Source organism: Nomascus leucogenys, chromosome 5 (genome assembly GCF_006542625.1).
Source record: "Nomascus leucogenys isolate Asia chromosome 5, Asia_NLE_v1, whole genome shotgun sequence".
In the NCBI taxonomy this organism is placed as follows: Eukaryota; Metazoa; Chordata; class Mammalia; order Primates; family Hylobatidae; genus Nomascus; species Nomascus leucogenys.
In genome coordinates this window covers 121,612,339-121,635,354 of record NC_044385.1, presented here as the reverse complement: position 1 = coordinate 121,635,354, position 23,016 = coordinate 121,612,339, and the positions used below count along the sequence as shown (strand labels likewise).

At 41.8% G+C, this 23,016-nt stretch overlaps 1 protein-coding gene and 1 long non-coding RNA gene across 3 annotated transcripts in view; both read right to left on the bottom strand.

Moving 5' to 3' along the window:
- The window catches only part of LOC115835066 (heparan-sulfate 6-O-sulfotransferase 3-like), a 315,304-nt gene that overhangs the window by 169,690 nt on the left and 122,598 nt on the right, over nucleotides 1–23,016 (bottom strand). The window lies entirely within an intron of this gene.
- Nucleotides 12,638–23,016, bottom strand: part of LOC115835203 — a 43,132-nt gene continuing 32,753 nt past the window's right edge. Inside the window, exons 1-3 of one of the 2 annotated variants that reach the window (XR_004030198.1) lie at nucleotides 17,072–17,239; nucleotides 15,492–15,617; nucleotides 12,638–12,700 (exon numbers count right to left, since the gene is read on the bottom strand). This is a non-coding gene — a long non-coding RNA (uncharacterized LOC115835203). Of the gene's footprint in view, nucleotides 12,701–15,491; nucleotides 15,618–17,071; nucleotides 17,240–23,016 lie in introns of those variants that run through there. The other variant, XR_004030199.1, reaches the window with a different exon arrangement.

Here is a 23,016-nt window from a genome sequence, read left to right as displayed (position 1 = left end):
GCAGCAGGAAGGAGAAGAATGAGAGAAGTGCAGAGAGAAGAGGGGAGAAGCCGCTCAAAAAACCATCACATTTCATGAGAACTCACTCAACATCATGAGAACAGCATGATGGAACTGCCTCTATGATTCAATCACCTCCCATGAGGTCCCTCCCCCAACACGTGGGAATTATGATTTCAATTACAATTCAAGATGAGATTTGGGTGGGGACACAGAGCCAGACCATATCAATAGGTGCTTAAAAAAATGGAAAATGTGCATGTTCTACAACCTAGCCATTCCATTTCCAGTATATAACATACAGAAGCCGCTATGCATTTGCACAAGGAAACATATATAAGGATGTTTATTGCAGTATTGTTTATAATAATGAGACTGTTAAAGATGGAAACTGAATAAAATATGGTACATTGACTATAAAGCTGTTAAAAGCAATGAACTAAATCTATTTGTATGAACATACTATGTTTGAAAAACAATGTTGGGTGGAAAAATCAATATACAGATGAATATGTCTTGCATGACACTACTTATTTACACTGAAAGCAACAACCAACTCACAAAACAATATTACCTACTGGTTGTGTGTGTATATATATATATATATTTATAATAGATATCTATTATAAATATATATATATTTATCTATTATAAATATATATATAAATACGCACACACACACACACACATCCATACATACAGGTTGAGCATTCCTTACGCTTGGGACCAGAAGTGTTTAGAATTTCAGACTTTTTCAGATTTTTGAATATTTAGAATTCTAGAATATTATACCTACCTATTAGGCATTTCTAACCCCAAAATTCAAAATCTGAAATGCTTCAACAAGCATTTCCTTTGAGCATCATGTCAGCACTCGAAAAGCTTTGGACTTTGCAGCATTTTGGAGTTCAGATTTTTGGATTAAGAATACTCACAATCTGGGCCGGGCGCAATGGCTCACACCTGTAATCCCAGCACTTTGGGAGGCCAAGGCAGGTGGATTACCTGAGCTCAGGAGTTCGAGACCAGCCTGGCCAACATAGTGAAACCCTGTGTCTACAAAAATCAGCTAGGCATGGTGGCAGGCGCCTGTAGTCCCAGCTGCTCGGGAGGCTGAGGCAGGAGAATCTCCTGAACCCGGGAGGCAGAGGTTGCAGTGAGCTGAGACTGTGCCACTTCACTCCAACCTGTGCAACAGAGTGAGATTCCATCTCAAAAAAAAAAAAAAAAGAATACTCACAACCTGTATAGATGTATAGGAAAAGAAATCATAGAATTAATTGAAAAGATACCTACAAAACTCATAGTAGTGGTGGTGGGAACATGAATGGGACACAGGTCAAATGTCGCTTAAGGCAGCAGTCCCTAATCTTTTTGGCATCAGAGACCAGTTACACGGAAGACAATTTTTCCATGGATGGGGGGAATGGTTTGGGGATGAAATTGTTCCACTTCAGCTTATCAGGCATTAGATTCTCATAAGGAGTGCACAACCTAGATCCCTCGCACACACAGTTCACAATAGGCTTTGCACTCCTATGAGAATCTAATGCCACCGCTGACCTGACAGGAGGCGGAGCTCAGGAGGTCATAATGCTCACTCACCTGCCACTCACCTCCTGCTCGTGGCCTCCATTCCTAACAGGTACCGGTTTGTGGCCTGGGGGTTGGGGAACCCTGACTTAAGTTTTCCCCATAATACTTCCTTTCATTATAAAAATAAAAAGATACGTATGACAAAAATATCCTACATTAATTCCAGGTGGTAAGAAACTGGCGCTTTTCATACTGTTCTTTCTACCTTTATATCCATGTAGGAAAAAGCTCAGCTATTCTACAACAATTAGTTGGAGCAAAAGGAAACCCCTTTGGCTTATTTATGGCCACATGAAATTATTCTGCCTTGAGGAGATAAAATCAGATCTCTATTTTGGACTCAAGAAGAAGATTAAAATGTTTCCCTGGTTGTTTTTGTGGGTAAAATAGGCCACTTACAATTCTTAAGCAGTTTCTGCGGCCTCAGGCCTTTGCAGTCTGCTCTTCTTAACACTCTTCAGCAAAGCCACAAGGCTCCAGTCTCACAGCCAGGGTCAATATCACTTTTATTATTTTATGTGAAAAGGTCTGTTCACACAGTCCTTAAACCTACATCCAATCAGTTCATTTAAAAGAAAAAAACCTCTCCATCCCTGGGATGAGGTCCAAGGACTGAGATATCCTGTGAGCTGAGAAAGAAGAAGTTTAAACCAAAGTACAGATTTAAGCTTTTAATCCATTGATTTCATTAAGCTAGGCGGCCTAGATCGAAACCAGTCTCATTGGCTGTGAAGACTAGAAATAAATAAACAAATGTAATCGCATGTTTACCACCAAGCAATTGGCAGGTATAATCTGCTGATACTTGAGGGGAAGGTAATGTAGGGGAAGCAGGGTGAGATGGATTGTTGCCATTTTCTTCCTCCTGATGGGGATTTTTGCAAAACTTAGAATTTACCTACACAGTTTCAATTGATATTGATGTCATCAATCTGACTTCATATTCCTTTTCCGTTACCTCAGCCACATTGCTGCCAGATCCTAAATTTCCTTATGCTACGATTTCAACCTCCAAGTCTGTCCTCCACTGGAAAATTCATCACATCAATCCTACCCTCAAATCCTTTCCTCCAGGCTCTGAAAAAAAAAAAAAGGGTGCAGTGGCTCACACCTGTAATCCCAGAACTTTGGGAAGCCGAGGCAGGAGGGCTGCTTGAACCCAGGAACTCGAGGCCAACCTGGACAACACAGTGAGACCCCATCTCTATTTTTTTAAAAAAAGTTTCCTTCTTGATATAGTTTGGCCATGTCCTCACCCAAAATCTCATCTTGAATTATAATCTTCATAATCCCCACATGTCGAAGGAGAGACCAGATGAAGGTAATTGAATCACGGGGACGGTTCCCCCATGCTGTTCTCATGATAGTGAATTCTCACGAGATCTGATGGCCTTATAAGGGGCTCTTCCCCCTTCACGCGGCACTTCTCCTTCCTGCCGCCTTGTGAAGAAGGTGCCTTGCTTCCCCTTTGCCTTCCACCATGATTGGAAGTTTCCGGAGGCCTCCCCAGCCATGCGGAACTGTAAGTCAATTAAACCTCTTTCCTTTATAAATTACCCACTTTGGGGCAGTTCTTTATACCAGTGTGAAAATGGACTAACATACCTCTCCTTTTCTGTGGCAAAATGAGACTTTTATTCTTCAGTACTCAAATATGAGAAACTTCACATTTCTTCCTTTTTCTAAGTCAGATAAACCCACTACACTGTGAGTTGCCTCACCCACTCCCTCAACATGAGAGAGGATCTCTTCCTACTTTTCACAGAATTGTATAAGAATCCTGATGCCAGAGAACCAGGAGGAGGGCTGAACCTTAGTCCAGAGCTTTCACCTCATGGCTGGGGCTCCCTCTGGGCTGCTGCCCAGGTCCTCTGGCATTGGGTACATTCTAAATGTCACACAGGTGCTGGGGTCTCTCAGTGGCCCACCCTGAAGAGCACAGATGCCTCCCCAGAACCTCTTGCTGCTGCTGACCTTGGCGTACACAGGTTTTCTACAACGATTCCCACTGTAAATGGTACCAGCAGATCATCTGACCAAGTCACTCTCTTCTGGCTGCTTATTGCCTTTAGAATAAGGCACATGATGCAACCCCTGGGAAATGCACTGCCCCTGCCCCCTGTCCCCCCCACCCCCACCACTCACCCCAAGCTCCAGCAAAGATCCACTAAATGCTCTCTATGTCTGACTGCTTCCATCTTTCACCTGCTTTAGGTTCTGCCTAGAACACCACCTTCTCTACCCTCCATCTTCCCTCTTCTCCCCCTGACCCCCAGCCTCACCTATGTTAATAGCGCTAACACAGATGGGCTCTCAAGTCAAAATGCTTGGGTTTAAACCCACCTATATCTGTGTGTGACCTTGAGCAAGACACTTGATATGGTTTGGCTATGTCCCCACCCAAATCTCATCTTGCATTGTAGCTCCCATAATTCCCACATGTTGTGGGAGAAACCTGATGGGAGGTAATTGAATTACTGGAGCAGGTCATTCCCATGCTGTTCTCATGATAGTGAATAAGTCTCACGAGATCTGATGGTTTTATAAAAGTGAGTTCCCCTGCACATGCTCCCTCTCTTACCTGACACCATGCAAGACATGACTTTGCTCCTCCTTTGCCTTCCACCATGATTGTGAGGCCTCTGCAGCCATGTGGAACTGTAAATCAATTAAAACTCTTTTCGTCATAAATTACCCCGTCTCAGGTATGTCTTTATTAGCAGTGTGAGAACAGACTAATATAACACTTAACCTCTGTCTTAGCACCCTTATCTGTAAAATGGACAAAACATATTAATAAAACATTAATTGAATTAATAGATTATAAATAAATTACTGACAATATAGCACCTATCCATAGGGTGGTGATAAGAATTAAATTAGCTACTACTAATAAGTGCTTGGAGTAATGGCCAGCCCATGAGAAAACCACACTAAGCAAGTATTGTTACTGTCACTACCACCCAGCCCAGCACAAGCTTTAGCTCCTCTGAGCAGTCTCCCCTCACTCCTCCAAACTGCCTCCAGCATCTCAGGGCACTCCCTGGTTTCAACATATTCTGGTGGTATTCTTAGCATAGGACAGTGGGTTCCTCAGTTCAGTAACTTCTCTGTCACTAGCCCTATGCCCGTAGCCGCTCATATTACCGTAAATACAGCACAGATATTGGAGTTCAATCAAACCATGGTTTTCAACCCCTGCTGCACATTAGAATCATCTGGGGAGCTTTTAATATGCTGCCTGGGCCCCAAGCCAGACCAATTACATCAGGATCTCGGAGCATGGGGCTCAGACTTCAGTATTTTCTTAAAATATTGAAGTGATATATACCAGGTGATACTTATGTTCAGCCAGTGTTAAGAACCACTGACCTGAACCCACATTGAAATCTCAGTTCTTTCACTTCCCAGCTCTATGACCATGGGCAAGTTATTAAGACTCTCTGAGTCTACTTCCACATCTGTAAAATGTGCATTATAATATCTGACTGCACTAGTCACATGCAAAGTGTGTCGCCATTGCCTGCACAGATCCAAGAAAGACAGAGGGAGGTCAGGGTTCCCTGTCTTCCACTCTGCCAGGCCATCACAAACATCTTGAGTCCCTCCACCAAGGGACACACTGCTGGGCAGTCCTCTCCTACAGACAGAGCGATTTTCTCCATAATACACCCATAGCCATGCCCTTCCATGGCATCTGCAGATGCAGGGGCAGGAACGCCTTCCCACTCTTCATCCCCACGGTCCTTTACTGTGTCTTGTGGGTTTGCCTTCACTCTGCCCATGCTCGTATAAATAATTCCTTTATTAAAATCTCCCACACTCTCATCTGAGTGTGCCATTTGTAATCCTGCTGTGATTACAATAGCGGACCAATTGCACTAGAAAAGAAAGAAGAGAGAACTGAAATCTACAGGTAAATTTTTAGAAAAGTTAAAAAAAAAAACCCACCTCAATCCTACCTTTACTGGCAGAATAGCCCCATGGAACCCTGGAAAGCTTGAAAAGACTTCTGGGTATCTGCGTTTTGTTTGACAAAAATCACAGCAAACTAAATCATATTCCAAGTTTCTCTGATACTTTCTCTCATACCACTTTTTTTCTAGTTGATGATATTCTTTCCATCAAAGCCTTCTTGTTCTTTTCAAATTGGCAGAAATCATTCACAGAATTGCTGTGAAGATGAAATGAGGCCAGGCATGGTGGCTCATGCCTGTAATTCCAGAACATTGGGAGGCTGAGGCAGGTAGATCACTTGAGTCTAGGGGTTTGAGACCAGCCTGGGCAACATAGTGAAACCTCGCCTCTACAAAACATACAAAAATTAGCCGGGCATGGTGGCACACACCTGTAGTCCTAGCTGCTGGGGAGGCTGAGGTAGGAGGATCACTTGAACCCAGGAGGCAGAGGTGGCAGTGAGCCAAGAATGTGCCACTGCACTCCAGCCTGACAGAGCCAGACCCTGTCTCAGGAAAAAAAAAAAAAAAGATTAAATGACATGCTCTATGGAAAAAACCTATCCCATCAAAATGATACAGTGGAACAGGCTCAGGCTTTGGTGTCAATTTTTTTTTATTCTTGAGACAGAGTCTTGCTGTGTCACCCAGGCTGGAGTACAATGGCATGATCTTGGCTCACTGCAACCTCTGGCTCCCGGGTTCAAGTGATTCCCATGCCTCAGCCTCCTGAGTAGCTGAGATTACAGGCATGCACCCCCATGCCCAGCTAATTTTTATATTTTTAGTAGAGACAGGGTTTCACCATGTTGGCCAGGCTGGTCTCAAACTCCTGAGCTCAGGTGATCCACCTGCCTCACCTTCCAAAGTGGTGGGATTACAGGCATGAGCCACCGCGCCCAGCCTGGTGCCAAATTTATGTGCCAAAGTAGACCTATATTTGCATCCCACTCTTCATTCTGTAACTATAATAAAACAAATTGTTTATTGCTTCTGAAAATTAGTAGTAATTCTCATTGGGTTGTTGTAAGATGTTATATAATGATTATTATGAGTTATTATTTTGAGCACTTTCATGTATCAAACAATTTAATAAGGACTTTATATGCACTATTTCATTTAATTCTCACAAAAACTCTCCAAAGTAGGTGCTCTTTTTAATCCTTATTTTACATATAAGGAAACTGACGATTGGGAAGTTTAAGTAATTTGCCCAAGGTTGAACAGCTAGTAAATAACAGCATAGGAGATGATGTATGATGCAAGTGCCCAGAGTGTATATTAGGTACATGTTAATGATACCCTGATAGTTTGATAGTGATTAATTTTCTTGTAAAAAAAAAATACAAGCAGAGTTCAGAATCCCATCATAATCTAGTAAAGTAGTTCTGAGCTAGGTAAGCGCCCAATTGTCCAGAATTCAAGGTTTCTCTGTCTAGGACTTTTAATGAGCATAATGTCCTGTATTTTCACTCCTAGGAATTCTCCCAAGAAATATATATCCACAAAAAGACATATACAAGAACATTCAGGCTGGGTGCAGTGGCTCACGCCTGAAATCCCAACACTTGGGAAGCCAAGGTGGGTGGATCACTTGAGGTCAAGAGTTTGAGAACAGCCTGGCCAACATGGTGAAACCCCATCTCTACTGAAAAAATGAAAATTAGCCAGGCGTGGTGGCACGTGCCTGTAGTCCCAGCTACTTGAGAGGCTGAGGCAGGAGAATCGCTTGAACCTGGGAGGTGGAGGTTGCAGTGAGCCAAGATCGTGCCACTGCACTCCATCCTGGGCAACAGAGTGAGACTATCTCAAAAAAAAAAAAAAGACTGGAAGATAAGGTTAACCCGAATTCTGGAGAACCTTTAATAGCAGACTGAAGAATTCGAGCTTAGCATAACTATTAGGAAGCAAGGCAGTAACCTAGTGGAAATTACAGTTGTATACAGCATTGAGAGAAAGGCATGGATTTGAAATCTCTGGTTCTAGGCCTGGTTAATCTCATTGCTAACTGTATGAACTTTGACAAGTCTCTGGGCACCACTTCCTTATCAATAAAGTGAAAAGAATAATGAATAATCTCAAATATATTGTTAATGAGATTTGTAAAATGGCAATGATATTTATCATTAATCTGTATTTATCAAGAACTTATTAAATACCTGCAATAAAATGTAATAATAAGTGAGGCTAAGAACATGAGTCCATTCAATAAGCTGCTGTAGAAGCCTTTCTACCAACGTTATTCTCCAAAGGTCATTCTTGGCTATGCGACTATACTTTGACTAAACTGAAACCCAGCAACCTAAGTTTTCTACACCCTTAAAAGATGCATTTACTCATGTTTTCGTGCATTCAATAAAGACAGTATAGGGGAGTATGAAAGGTTTTCTATCATGACTTAATTCTGCTTCTTGCTTTCCCGCTGTGCCTAGATTTAGTTATCAAGACAATTTGACCCTCACTCTAGTAGCAGAAATGGTACAAAAGGCAGCAAGAGGAGAAAGATGCAGAGCAGCCCTTTTCCCTTGCCTTTTCCTAGATGATTTAGAATTTCCTGATTAGGCACATGGAGCCTGAGGGGAATCACATCTGTTCTTTGCTATTTAATACTTGTCAGCATCTCTTTAGGAAAGAAAATCTGAATGGCAAGTTTGTGCAGTTTTTTTCAGGTCACTATGCCCTTCCAAAGTTGAGATGATAATTAAACAAAATCTAGGTATGTCTTTTATTTTATTTATTTGTTTTTGAGTCCGGGTCTTACTCTGTCACCCAGGCTGGAGTGTACTGGTGCAATCACGGCTCACTGCAGCCTCAACCTCTCGGCTCAAGCGATCCTCCTAGCTCAGCCTCCCAAGTAGCTGGGACCACAGATGCACACCTCCACACCCAGCTGGTTTTTGTATTTTTAGTAGAGACAGGATTTCGCCGTATTGTACATGCTTGCTTCGAACTCCTGAGTTCAGACGATCCACTCACCTCAACCTCCCAAAGGGCTGGGATTACAGGTGTGAGCCACTGCACCCCGTCCTACGTACTTCTTGATGCTTGAAAAGTTCATTGACATTCAATACTTACATTTTTTTTTTACAATATAATGGATTGAAGAAAAATAGCCAAAGTAATTGAATAACAATTAAGAAAGTAAGAGTTACAAATCACCAATATATGAACCAGAAAATTCCAACTCTTTCCTAATTGAAAAGATCTAAATTAAGTCTGGGCACACTGGCTCATGCCTGTAATCCCAACAGTTTGGGAGGCTGAGGCGGGTGGATCACTTCAAGTTAGGAGTTCCAGACCAGCCTGGCCAACATGGTGAAAACCTATCTTTACTAAAAATACAAAAATTAGCCGGGCGTGGTGGCACATTTCTGTAATCCCAGCTACTCGGGAAGTCTCACCTGATAACAATATTCCATGGGTGTAGCCTTTTACTTTTTTTTTTTTTTTTTTTTTTGAGACAGAGTCTCACTCTGTCACCCAAGCTGGAGTACAGTAGTGCAATCTTGGCTCACTGCAACCTCTGCCTCTGGGTTCAATCAATTCTGCTGCCTCAGCCTCCCACATAGCTAGGATTAGAGGCATGCCAACACACCCGGCTGATATTTGTATTTTCGTAGAGATTGGGTTTTGCCGTGTTGGCCAGGCTGGTCTCAAACTCCTGACCTCAAGTGATCTGCCTGCCTTGGCCTCCCAAAGTGTTGGGATTACAGGCATGAGCCACCGCACCCGGCCAAGGGTGTAGCCTTTTAATAATTGATATTAAGTTAATGCCATTGCTCATCCTTTTATTCCCAACTTTTCTGCTCCACTTTGTTTCAGATGTTTCTTGTATACAACAGATAGTTGGGTCTTACCTAGTAATTCAATCAGTCTTTTTATTGTTATCAGGTGAGATTAACCCACCTCTATAAACGTGGGAGGTAAGTTTGGTCTTAGTTCTGTCATCCTATTTTGTTACATTTTTAATATTTTCGTTGCCAAAAAAATACTTTCTATAGGCTGTGATTTCTTTATAGTTTGGGTGTATGTGCTGTTTCATTTTGTTTTGTCTTGCTTTTGATACAGGGTCTGCTCTGTTACCCAGGCTGGAGTACACTGGAGTGATCATAGCTCACTGTAGCCTCAAACTCCTAGGCTCAAGGGATCCTCCCACCTCAGCCTCCCAAGTAGCTAGGACTACAGGTGGGCACCACCACACCTGGCTAATTTTTTATATTTGTAGAGATAGGGTCTCATTATGTTGCCCAGACTGGTCTTGAACTCCTGGCCTCAAGTGATCCTCCTGCCTCAGCCTGCCTAAGCCCTAGTGTTACAAGCATGAACTACCACACTTGGCCTGGTGTGGTTTTTATGATAATTGGAAAATCTGGTGGCTTTGTTCTAATGTTTACATTTATAATTTCACCTTGTTATTGTTATTTTGTGTTTTTCTATTTTCTGGTAGCTAATACATGAACATGGTACAAATTTTAAAAGGTATAAGAATATACATTGAAAAATATGTCTTGGCTGGGCACGGAGACTCACACCTGTAATCCCAGCACTTTGGAAGGCTAAGGCAGGAGGATCACTTAAGCTCAGGGGTTCAAGCCCAGCCTGGACAACATAGGGAGACCTCATCTCTACAAAAAATAAACAAAAAATTAGCCAGGAGTGGTGGCATGAGCCTTGTAGTCCCAGCTACGCGGGAGGCTGAGGTGGGAGGATTGCCTGAGCCCTGGAGGTCGAGGCTGCAGTGAACTGAGATTGCACCACTGCACTCCAGCCTGGATGACAGAGCAAGACTCTGTCTCAAAGACAAATGTTTCTCCTGTCTTCCCAGGTACCCATTCTCCATCTTAGAGGCATTTATTTTTACAAAGTTTTTGATAGCTATAATTATTTAATACTTAATCATCTATTTTTAGACAGTATGAATTACTCTGATTATGAACAATGATGTTAGTATATTTCTTTTGTTTCTACATCCCCATATTATCTGATTTTTGTTTATTATCTTTTTTAGTATTTACTTTTATCCTTAAATATATTTGCCATCTATTATTTTTATATCAGATTTCAATGATTTCTTGTATCTCAATCTGTAACTATTAAATCATAGTACTGGCCGGGTGCGGTGGCTCATGCCTGTAATCCCAGCACTTTGGGAGGCCGAGGCGGGGCGGATCACGAGATCAGGAGATCAAGACCATGGTGAAACCCCATCTCTACTAAAAAATACAAAAAATTAGCCAGGTGCAGTGGCGGGCGCCTGTAGTCCCAGCTTCTCCGGAGGCTGAGGCAGGAGAATGGCATGAACCCAGGAGGCAGAGCTTGCAGTGAGCCAAGATCGCGCCACTCCACTCCAGCCTGGCCACAGAGCCATCTCAAGAAAAAACAAAAACAAAAACATAGTACTTAGGTCACCTCATACCTTCTCACTATCTCACCCTCCAAAATTTTAATAGCTACATCACTTCTACATCATCAGAATTTATAGATTTAACTTTTCATCCTCAAACCACAGCATGAGATCTGTTTTGGTCTTAATCCTGCCAGTAGAATTGATGTTATACTGCAATTTTTTCATGGAGCTTTTATTTGGCTGAAGTTTGTCTATAGTAGTTTCTTTAAGAAGGGCTCGCTTTTTTACCAAGGACCCGCTAACATGGGCCGCATTCGCACCAAAACCGTGAAGAAGGCGGCCCGGGTCATCATAGAAAAGTACTACACGTGGGGAAAGGATTCCCTATTTAATAAATGGTGCTGGGAAAACTGGCTGGCCATATGTAGAAAGCTGAAACTGGATCCCTTCCTTACGCCTTATACAAAAATTAATTCAAGATGGATTAAAGACTTAAATGTTAGACCTAAAACCATTAAAATCCTACGAGAAAACCTAGGCAATACCATTCAGGACATAGGCGTGGGCAAGGACTTTATGTCTAAAACACCAAAAGCAATGGCAACAAAAGCCAAAATTGACAAATGGGATCTAATTAAACTAAAGAGCTTCTGCACAGCAAAAGAAACTACCATCAGAGTGAACAGGCAACCTACAGAATGGGAGAAAATTTTTGCAACCTACTCATCTGACAAAGGGCTAATATCCAGAATCTACAATGAACTCAAACATCTTTACAAGAAAAAAACAAACAACCCCATCAAAAAGTGGGCAAAGGACATGAACAGACACTTCTCAAAAGAAGACATTTATGCAGCCAAAAACCACATGAAGAAATGCTCATCATCACTGGCCATCAGAGAAATGCAAATCAAAACCACAGTGAGATACCATCTCACACCAGTTAGAATGGCCATCATTAAAAAATCAGGAAACAACAGGTGCTGGAGAGGATGTGGAGAAATAGGAACACTTCTACACTGTTGGTGGGACTGTAAACTAGTTCAACCATTGTGGAAGTCAGTGTGGCGATTCCTCAGGGATCTAGAACTAGAAATACCATTTGACCCAGCCATCCCATTACTGGGTATATACCCAAAGGACTATAAATCATGCTGCTATAAAGACACATGCACACGTATGTTTATTGCGGCACTATTCACAATAGCAAAGAGTTGGAACCAACCCAAATGTCCAACAACGATAGACTGGATTAAGAAAATGTGGCACATATACGCCATGGAATACTATGCAGCCATAAAAAAGGATGAGTTCATATCCTTTGCAGGGACATGGATGAAACTGGAAAACATCATTCTCAGTAAACTATCGCAAGGACAAAAAACCAAACACCACATGTTCTCACTCATAGGTGGGAATTGAACAATGAGAACTCATGGACACAGGAAGGGGAACATCACACTCCGGGGACTGTTGTGGGGTGGGGGGAGAGGGGAGGGACAGATTAGGAGATATACCTAATGCTAAATGACGAGTTAATGGGTGCAGGAAATCAACGTGGCACATGGATACATATGTAACAAACCTGCACATTGTGCACATGTACCCTAAAACCTAAAGTATAATAAAAAAAAAAAAAAAAAAGTACTACACGCACCTGGGCAACGACTTCCACACGAACAAGCGCGTGTGCGAGGAGATCGCCATTATCCCCAGCAAAAAGCTCCACAACAAGATAGGCTATGTCACGCATCTGATGAAGCAGATTCAGAGAGGCCCAGTAAGAGGTATCTCCATCAAGCTGCAGGAGGAGGAGAGAGAAAGGAGAGACAATTATGTTCCTGAGGTCTCAGCCTTGGATCAGGAGATAATTGAAGTAGATCCTGACACTAAGGAAATGCTGAAGCTTTTGGACTTCGGCAGTCTGTCCAACCTTCAGGTCACTCAGCCTACAGTTGGGATGAATTTCAAAACACCTCGGGGACCTGTTTGAATTTTTTCTGTAGTGCTGTATTATTTTCAATAAATCTGGGACAACAAAAAAAAAAAAAAAAGAAGGGCTCATAGAAGCTATAGTCATTAGGCCGGGTGTGGTGGCTCATGCCTGTAATCCCAGCACTTTGGGAGGTCAAGGCAGGCGGATCACAACATCAGGAGTTCGAGACCAGCCTGGCCAACACAGTGAAACTCCATCTCTACAAAAATGCAAAAATTAGCCAGGTATGGTAGCACACTTCTGTAGTCCCAGTTACTCGGGAGGCTGAAGCAGAAGAATCACTTGAACCTGGGAGGCGGAGGTTGTGGTGAGCCAAGATCATGCCACTGCACTACAGCCTGGGCAACAGAGCACGACTCCGTCTCAGAAAAAAAGAAGACGCTATAGTGCTATAGTGCTTGCATCCTGGGTGACTAAAAAATATTTGTATGGAGGCCGAGTGCAGTAGCTCACGCCTGTAATCCCAGCACTTTGGGAGGCTGAGGCAGGTGGATAGCTTGAGGCCAGGAGTTAAAGACCAGCCTGGACAACAAGGTGAAACCCCTTCTCTACCCAAAATACAAAAATTAGCTGGGCGTGGTGGCACATGCCTAAAATCCCAGCTACTCGCAAGGCTAAGACACAAGAATCACTAGAACCTGGGAGACAGAGGTTGCAGTGAGCTGAGATCACACCACTGCAATCCAGCCTAGGTGACAGAGTAAGACTCTGTATTAAAAAAAAAATGTATATTGCCTTTATATTGGAAAATTTTAGCTAGGTTTTAAAAAAAAGTTTGTCATACTCTCTTTCTCTAAAGCTTTGTGAGCAAAGCTCCATTGTTTTCTAACACTGAATGTTTCCTGAAGAGTCAGAGGCCAACCTTACGTTTCCCCCTTAAAGGTGGATCAAGAATCTCCTCCCCACCAAAATGCCAAGGTCTCTGGCTTCATCTTTGTAGACTTATAACTTTACCAGATGTTACTGCTGTTGATTAGTCTGTATCAATTTTTTCAATAAGATGGATCCCTTCAAACTGCAGATTCATGTCTTCTATTTCTACTAAATAAATATCTGGAATTTTTTTTCTAATTTTCTGAGACAACTGCACATTCAAATTTCTTTTTACTCCTGGAAATGTTTATTAAACATTTAAAATATCTTTTTTTTTTTTTTGAGACAGACTCTGTTGCCCAGGCTGTAGTGCAGTGGTGTGATCTCAGCTTACTGCAACTTCCACCTCCCAGGTTCAAGCAACCCTACTGCCTCAGCTATCGGTGTATCTGGGACTACAGGCATGTGTCACCACACTTGGTTAATTTTTTTTTTTTTTTAACTAGAGACAGGGTTTCACCATGTTGATCAGGCTGGTCTCCAACTCCTGGCCTCAAGCGATCTGCCCACCTCAGCCTCCCAAAGTGCTGGGATTACACTGCGCCCAGCCTTAACATTTAAATAGCTTCCAATTTTTTTGTGTTCGATTATTTTCTCTTTGTCATGTACACCTCTTATGCATGTATTAAACATCTTTTGTCTTTCATAGATCAGTTTCTGTCTAATCCTTCTTAAGCATGCTCATTTACATTACATTTTGTTTGCTTTTCTCAATATGCCATCCATATGCTTTGAGCTACTTTTAATGAGGCTTTTATTTCTATAATAGTGAATATGTATTTTCTTCTTCTTCCCTTTAGTCTGTTAGTTTATGTTTCATCTCCTTATGTTGCCCTGCTATATTTTTCCTGAATTTCCTATATTTCTTCTTTAAGCCCTTGTTTTATAGACACAATTGAATCAAACATTAATTCTTTTTCCTTTTTAGGTTTTGAATGGTGCTGTTTGGCCACAACATTCACTTGCTTTGAAGTAACATTTTTCTGATGAGTGTTTTTTTAGCCAGCATTAGTGTTCCTCCTTTCCCCATTTTTTTCCTCATAGTATCGTTGTATGGTTCTCATTACTATTTGCTACAATTTGTTGCAGGTTACAAGTTACAAATGTCTAATTTTCCTTAGTAGTCATTGTTGAATTATTCAGTTCTTTTTATATCGAATAATTGCAGAAATATCATGCGAGAGGGGCTAGGGGATAATTTCCAGAGTATCAGGATCACAGTTAGGTTCCCTGAGTGAGGCTTTGGGTTCCAGGAGGGTTTTTCAGTGTCAACTTTTCCCCCAGGAAATCCAGACTGATAACTTTGCACTGCATGTGATAGCTTCCTCCGCTCCACTGGCAAACTGCTTCTAGCAAATATGGTGGGTCTGTGTGTTTCCCTTTGTTCCAAATTAGGTATTGTTGGTCTTGCTCTGCTGACGTTCTGAGAGATCTGTACTCCAGGCACCTTCTGTGGACAGCAAGCCCACGTTTTACTGTCGTCACTGAATTTGGCCACCCTCCCCCATCTAGTGTGCTTCAGTGCTACAGCTGTCCCCTCGTTTATTCAAACATGGAGTTTTCTTTTCTATTTATTTTTGTTTGGTGGCATTTTTAGAGACAAGACTGCAGAAGAACTTTCTTACTATGCCATTTTAAACACAGCTATCTCATGATTTTTGTAAAATCCAGATATAATTGTTGTCTTTTTTTATTCTTGTGTGAAGTGTGAAATCTTGCATACCTTCATGGTGTTTTGTAATCAGCCCCAGCCTATTTCATCTTCATCTTCTGCTGCTTCCTCCCACAACTTTTGCTTTGGCTACAAGATGATATCATACAAAATCTTCAGTGGCAAATGTGTTTTCTCCTGAAATTCATAACATAAAATAGCCATTAAAGGATGTTAGTCATACTTGATAACTATTACTGAAACAAAAACAGGACTCAGGCATAAGAGAGAAAAGAGTTTATCAAATGGCAATCAGATCAATGGGGATTGTCTCAACAGAGAAAATATTTGACAAAATAAAAGTGAATTCCTTCCCGAAGACACTGGGATATACAAATTGGAAATCCCAGATTTTGCATTAAAAAACGTGAATTTCATCCTTTCTCAAATTCCTTTATTAATCTTGGGATTCCCTTTAAAAAAAAGCAATGTTTTTATTGAAGTATAAAATACATACAAATAACTTCATGAATCCTAAGTTTACAGCTCAATGAGTTCTCACAAAATGAACACACATTTGTAATCTCCAATATCAAGAAATAGAAAACTACCAGCCCCCAGAAGCTTACATGGGCCACCTCCTAGTCATTAGTCCGTCATTGCAAAGATATCCACTGTCCTGATTGTTCACCATACAATATGCTTTCTTTTGTGTTTGACTTTCTTTAACTTAACATTATGTTTGTGAGGTTTATCTGTGCATTTTCTTTCTGTATAGCATTGTACTGTATAAATATATCACAACTGATTTATCCATTCTACTGTTGGTGGAAATTTGGGGTGCTACGTGTTTGGGATTATTATAAATTGCTGCCGTGTACCTTATTCTACATGTGTTTTGGTGAGTACATATACAAATTTCTATTGTGTATACCTAAGAGCAGAACTATTAAATAATAAGGTCTATATGGCCAGCTTTTAGTGATACTACCTCAGTTTTCCAAAGTTCTTGGGAGACTCTTCTGGAAGGATTTTTATGCCTGTGGTGAATTTGCATCAAAAGCATTTATATTGGTTACTTTTGGGGTCATAACAATCCACACTGAAACTTAGTGGCTCAAATCAACTCTTTTTTGTTGTTCATGATTCTGTAGGTCAGCAATCTGGGTGGCATCCTAGTCCATTTTCCGTTGCTATAACTAAATGCCTGAGACTGGGTAATTCAAAAAGAAAAGAAATCCATTTCTTAATGTGGCACATATACACCATGGAATACTATGCAGCCATAAAAAATGATGAGTTCATGTCCTTTGTAGGGACATGGATGAAGCTGGAAACCATCATTATCAGCAAACTATCTCAAGGACAAAAAAACAAACACCACATGTTCTCACTCATAGGTGGGAATTGAACAATGAGAACACGTGGACACAGGAAGGGGAACATCATACACCGGGGCCTGTTGGGGGGTGGGGGGAGGGGGGAAGGATAGCATTAGGAGATATAGCTAATGTTAAATGAAGAGTTAATGGGTGTAGCATACCAACATGGCACATGTATATATATGTAACAAGGCTGCACGTTGTGCACATGTACCCTAAAACTTAAAGTATAATAATAATAATAATAATAAAAAGAAATCCATTTCTTACCGTTCTGGAGGCTGGGAAGCCTCAGGTCAAGGGCTGCATCTGGTAAAGGCCTTCTTGCTGGTGAGGACTCTGCAGAGTCCCAAGGCGGTTCAGGGCATCCCGCAGCAAGGGGCTGAGCATGCTAGCTCAGGACTCTCTTTCTCCTCTTATAAAGCCACTGATTCCCCATCCTCACGACTTCATCTAATCCTAGTTACTTCCCAAAGGTCCCTCTTCTCAAATGCCACAGTCAAATTCCCCACCCTCTTAATATGGTTACAGTGGGGACTAATATTCAAACCATAGCAGGTGGCTATGCCAGTCAGGTTTTCTGCTGAGGTCACTAACGTAGCTGCCGTTATCTGGCAGCTCTACAGGGTCAGATGGGATAAAACGACCTCATTATGTCTGGTGGTTGGTTCTGGCTCTTGACTGAGCCGCATGTCTCCCGCAGGTCAGCTTGGGTTTTTCAAATTAGCGTGGCATTCGAAGAGGAAGAGAGCAGACACTAAGATCTCCTGAGGCCTCGTCCTCGTCCAGGAAGCCACCCAGCATCACTGCAGCTGCATTCCACAAGTCAAAGCAGGGCACAGGGCCAGTCCACATTCAGGGAATGGGGGATAAGCTCCACTTATTTTTTCCTTTTTTTTTTTTTTTAACTTTTAAGTTCAGGGGTACAAGTGCAGGTTTGTTACACAGGTAAACTTGTGTCACGCGGGTTTGTTCTACAGATTATTTCATCACCCAGGTATTAAACCTAATACCCATTAGTTATTTTTCCTGATCCTCTCCCTCCTCCCACCCTCCACCTTCCAAAAGGCCCCAGTCTGTGTTGTTCCCCTCCATGTGCCCGTGTGTTCTCATCATTTAGCTCCCAAAACTCCACTTCTTGATGAGAAAGTCAGCAAAAAAAAGTCAGCCATTTTTTTTCCAATCTCCCATCATCTTTCATCTGACCAAAATTATTTATTTTCCTCTCACAGCCAAAGTATGCTTGCCCCATCCTAGGAACACCAAGTGCCTCATCCAATTATGGCATCGTGCTCAAGGCTATGGTCTAATCTGCATTAGGTCCAAGTGAGGCTTCTGGAGGACTTATCATCAGGTGCAGCACCCCTCAATCTAGACACCTTCAAAATAAAAAGGCAAGTCTTCTACCCCACACATACCCAAAATATCATAGTAAAGCAGGATAACCACAATAAATAATCCTATTCAAAAGGGAAGGATGGAGGGACATAGAAGTCATTTTTCCATGGCAATTCTCAAACACAGCTGGACACATGTTGCCAGGTCCCCCTAAACTGGAAGCTGAGAAAGTTCTTTTTTTGTTTTTTGTTTTTGTTTTTGTCTTTGTTTTTGAGATGGAGTCTCACTCTTGTCGCCCAGGCTGGAGTGCAACAGCGTGATCTTGGCTTACTGCAGCTTTCACCTCTTGTGCCTCAGCCTCCTGAGTAGCTGGGATTACAGGTGTGTGCCACCACGCCTGGCTAATATTTGAATTTTTAGTAGAGACAGGGTTTCACCATGTTGGTAAGGCTGGTCTTGAACTCCTGACCTCAAGTGATCTGCCTGCCTCAGCCTCCCAAAGTGCTGGGATTACAGGCGTGGGCCACTGTGCCTGGCCCTGGAAAAGTTCTTGATTAGGGTTCATTGCTGTTCCTTTGGCATGGAACCACCCAGCTCATATATCAGAGTGGTTCTTGGTTCTACACTACACTAGGGGCCCTTAGCTCAGCACTCTGAGACAATTTTTCATTTCTATAAGAAATGGCCCATTTTGCCACTGAGTAGCTTTCTCAGTCTGCCTCCTACCTAGAGAACGTCGGGAGCCCACAGGTCATTTTCTTTTTTTTTTTTTTTTTTTTTTCATTTTGAACAGTCTGTTCCTTTTAGTGAAAGCTGGCAGTGCTTTTACCAGAAAATTCTCTTAAAATTTTTGTGGATTTCTTGTGACTTTGCTACAGATCTTCATGTGGCAAAAGTCACATTGATAATTTTTGTTTAGACAGTTCTTTTTCTACTTTGGGTCGTAAGTCAGGCTGAGTGCAACAATGCTCCTCTGTCTACTGAGAGTGTTCAGGAGACACTGCCTTGACTCTTTTGGCAACCTTAAATATGATGTCACAGCTGTACACTTAATTTGGGACTTGGCCCCAGGTCTCATTTCATTCTGAGAATCTTCTATGAGCTGTGGAGACCAGGGATGATCAAACAGTTTTATCTTCCAACGCAGCAAATCTTGGATCCTTTCTTTTTTTATTAATATGTCATAGTTGTACACATTTTGAGGGGTGCATGTGATATTTTGATACATGTATACAATGTGTAATGATTTGGATCCTTTCTGTTTTCTCTGAATTCTACTTGCAAATGAAACAGCTACTTCTTGACTTCATCTCTCTCTTCCTCTACCTTATCATATATGTATTTTAGACCAACAAGCTGACACTTTCAACATTCTGCCTGGGGACTTCCTTAATGAAATCCAAAAGTTTATTAGTAGCATTTGCTGTCTTCCAAGTGATTGTAGACAACAGTCTTGCAGATTGCCCTGTCATTTACCCCAATTGCTGGAGCCATCTCTTCATTGCTTTTCCAATCTCCGCTAATGATTGGTTTGCCACTTACACAGCCTTGATGAAAAGTTTTATCATCACTGTCTGTTCTTTTTCTCCATGGCATTTCTCAGGATTGTTTATTCAGCTAGTAACTTTGAGAGATGAGATGGTGTCTCCCCCATGACAAATGGTATGCTGCTAACTGCTTGCTCTGAAAGTGTTGGGGTCCCAAAGCTCAGTGCTTCTCAGTGGCATCTCAGACCCACTGCATGGGTGGCATTCATCTAGGTCACATTGCATCATCCCCATAGGACTTGGAGGCAGAGAAAACCAAAGCAAATATGCTGATGCCCATGCTGCTTGCTCTGCCATGAATAATAAAGGCCTTTATCTCTGACATAGGAATCTTTGTCTAGTGCCAGCATCTGTGAAACAGGCACAGGCTCACTTATCAGCTTGTAAGTAGGCAAAAAACAAATCCCAGATCCAACAGTCTCCATCTCCAGAAGGTATTCTCAGATTAATTTCCAATAAACCTCGAGTTAACACTACCGAAATTTGGACATGACCTGAAAAAAACTCACTTCCCTGAGATAGAATTGGAGGAAAAATTATGTTCATAGCATTTTTAAAAATTCAGAACCATGTCAGAATTCAGAAATGGAAGTAAATTCTATTAGCATCTCTGTGGTCATGTTTCTGTGTGACCTCAGAGCTAGCCAGCCTAAGATCAAATGAAATATTATAGCATTGTCAAAAACCACGTATTCTCTTCAGGAAGTTTTATCTTTAGGATCATTTGTCGATCTAGCAAGAAAAAAAATTCCAGTAACTTGCCAACTGCAATGCTTTATGTAGTTTCTGAACAAACATTGTAATCTTTAACTCTATGACTCCCAAATAATGTCTGTGTTACAAAATAACAAGTCAGAAAAAAAAAAGATTAGAGACATAAGGAGGAAAAAAGATAAGTAGCATTCATATCTCACCTACCACATGCCAAGGAACTGTAGAAACTTTGTTGATATTTATGTAAAACCCTATGATAATTGCTACTGCAATTTAAAATAAAAGTTACATTAAAAAAATAACAATTACGTCAAGGATCCCATGGCTCATGCCAGTAATCCCAGCACTTTGAGAGGCCAAGGCAGGCGGATCAGTTGAGGCCAAGAGTTCTAGACCAACCTGGCCAAAATGGCAAAACCATGACTCTACTAAAAATACAAAAATTAGCCAGGTCTGGCAGCACATGCCTGTAATCCCAGCTGCTCCGGAGGCTGAGGCACGAGAATTGCTTGAATCCAAGAGGCAAAGGTTGCAGTGAGCTAAGATTGTGCCACTGCACTCCAGCCTGGGCGACAGAGTGAGACCCTGTCTAAAAAATAAAAATAAATAAATAATAACAATTGCTACTGCTTTAATTTCACAATGAATAGTACAGCCTGGTGCCTAGGAACAGACTCTACGACCGACAACCTGGTGCCTAGGAACAGACTCTACGACAGACAACCTGACAGACAATCAGCTCACTGCTAATTAGCCCTAAATGTGGGGGCAAGTTACTCAGCTTCTCCAAGCCTTTGTTTCCTCATATGCAAAATGGGGATACTATTCATCCCTACTTCATAGGCTTACTGTGTTATTTGAGGTAAAAGGGTTAACTCCTGTAAAATGCTTGTAAACGTGCTGTTTAATTTCAATGAATAGTATCTAGGTCAAAAACACTGAATGAGGAGGATGAGAGAAAAAGAAAAAATGTTACCATGTACAGGAACAGAAATGGCTGGAATACACTCTCAATGATCCAAGAGTCTAGGAGGAAGGAATGCAGTACTTCCAATGCCTGGATTTCTGGATGACTGCAAGTTGACTCCAGAAACTTTTTTTGCATTAGCATCTTTCTAAAATATAGAAATCTAATGTCCTTAATCTCAGACATCTAGCCTCAAAAACTATGAGACAATGCATTTCTGTTGTTCAAGCCATACAGTTTTTGGGTCTTTGTGACAGCAGCCCTAGAAAACTAACACAAAACACACTACGTAAATTTGCACTATCTCTTCTGATTTCTTTTCTTTTTTTCTTTTTTTTTTTTTTGAGATGGAGTCTCGCTCTGTCACCCAAGCTAGAGGGCAGCGGTACGGTTTTGGCTCATTGCAAACTCCACCTCCCAGGTTCAAGCGATTCTCCTGCCTCAGCCTCCGAAGTAGCTGCGATTACAGGCACTTGCCACCACGCCCAGCTAATTTTTGTTTTTTTAGTAGAGACGAGGTTTCACCATGTTGGCCAGGCTGGTCTCAAACTCCTGACCTCAGGTGATCTGCCCATCTCGGCCTCCCAAAGTGCTGAGATTGTAGGCGTGAGCCACCGCGCCCAGGAGACTTCTTTTCTAAATGAAGACACAGTACAGAAGTGCTTATAATAACAAGTAACAATTCCCTACCCCATCCCTAGTCCCTCTCAGTTACAATCTAAAGAGCCTTTTAAATTGCTGTTAAATTTCCTTCTTCTTTAAAGCCTTTCCAACTACCTGGAAATGCAGTGTGGGTTTCTCATTTCTCTGATATGAATGTTCCACTTTGCAGCACACGAAACGCCTACGCAATGCATATGCATAATAAATTTTTTTTTTTAGTGTTTGAACAACTCCACATCAGACTGCTTTGGAAGGACGTTGGCTTTATGAAAGTCTGTTTTACATGGAGGTGCTGTGGGCAGCTGAAAATAGCCCAGGCTTCATGGGGGATCCACTGCCTGCCTGCTCTACCTGTAGCCAGGTGACTTCAGTGCCCCACACATGGTTGCTTTATTTTTTTTAATGGATGTAGGAAGATAATATCTCAAAATATGAATCTCAGTGCTCTTTTCCTTTTTTTTTTTTTTTTTTTTTTGAGACGGAGTCTCGCTCTGTCGCCCAGGCTGGAGTGCAGTAGCATGATCTCGGCTCACTGCAACCATCGCCTCCCTGATTCAAGCGATTCTCCTGCCTCAGCTTCCCAAGCAGCTGGGATTACAGGCGCCCGCCACCATGCTTGGCTAACTTTTGTATTTTTAGTAGAGACAAGGTTTCACTATGTTGGCCACGCTGGTCTTGAACTCCTGACCTCAAGTGATCCACCCGCCTTGACCTCTCAAAGTGCTGGGATTACAGGCGTGAGCCACCGCACCCGGCTACTTCTTTTCTTATTTTACTGTGAAATACAAAACATTCACAGTTTAACCACTACCTAAGTTGGAAGATAGAACACTGCCCCTCCTCCAGTAATGTTCCACATCACTCGCCATTAAGGAAGTGCAAATTAAGGCCATGATGATCTAACACTACACATGTATCAGAACAGGGGAAAAAAGTGTAATAGCAGCAATAGCAAATGTTGGCAAGGATGCAGAGAAATTGCACTT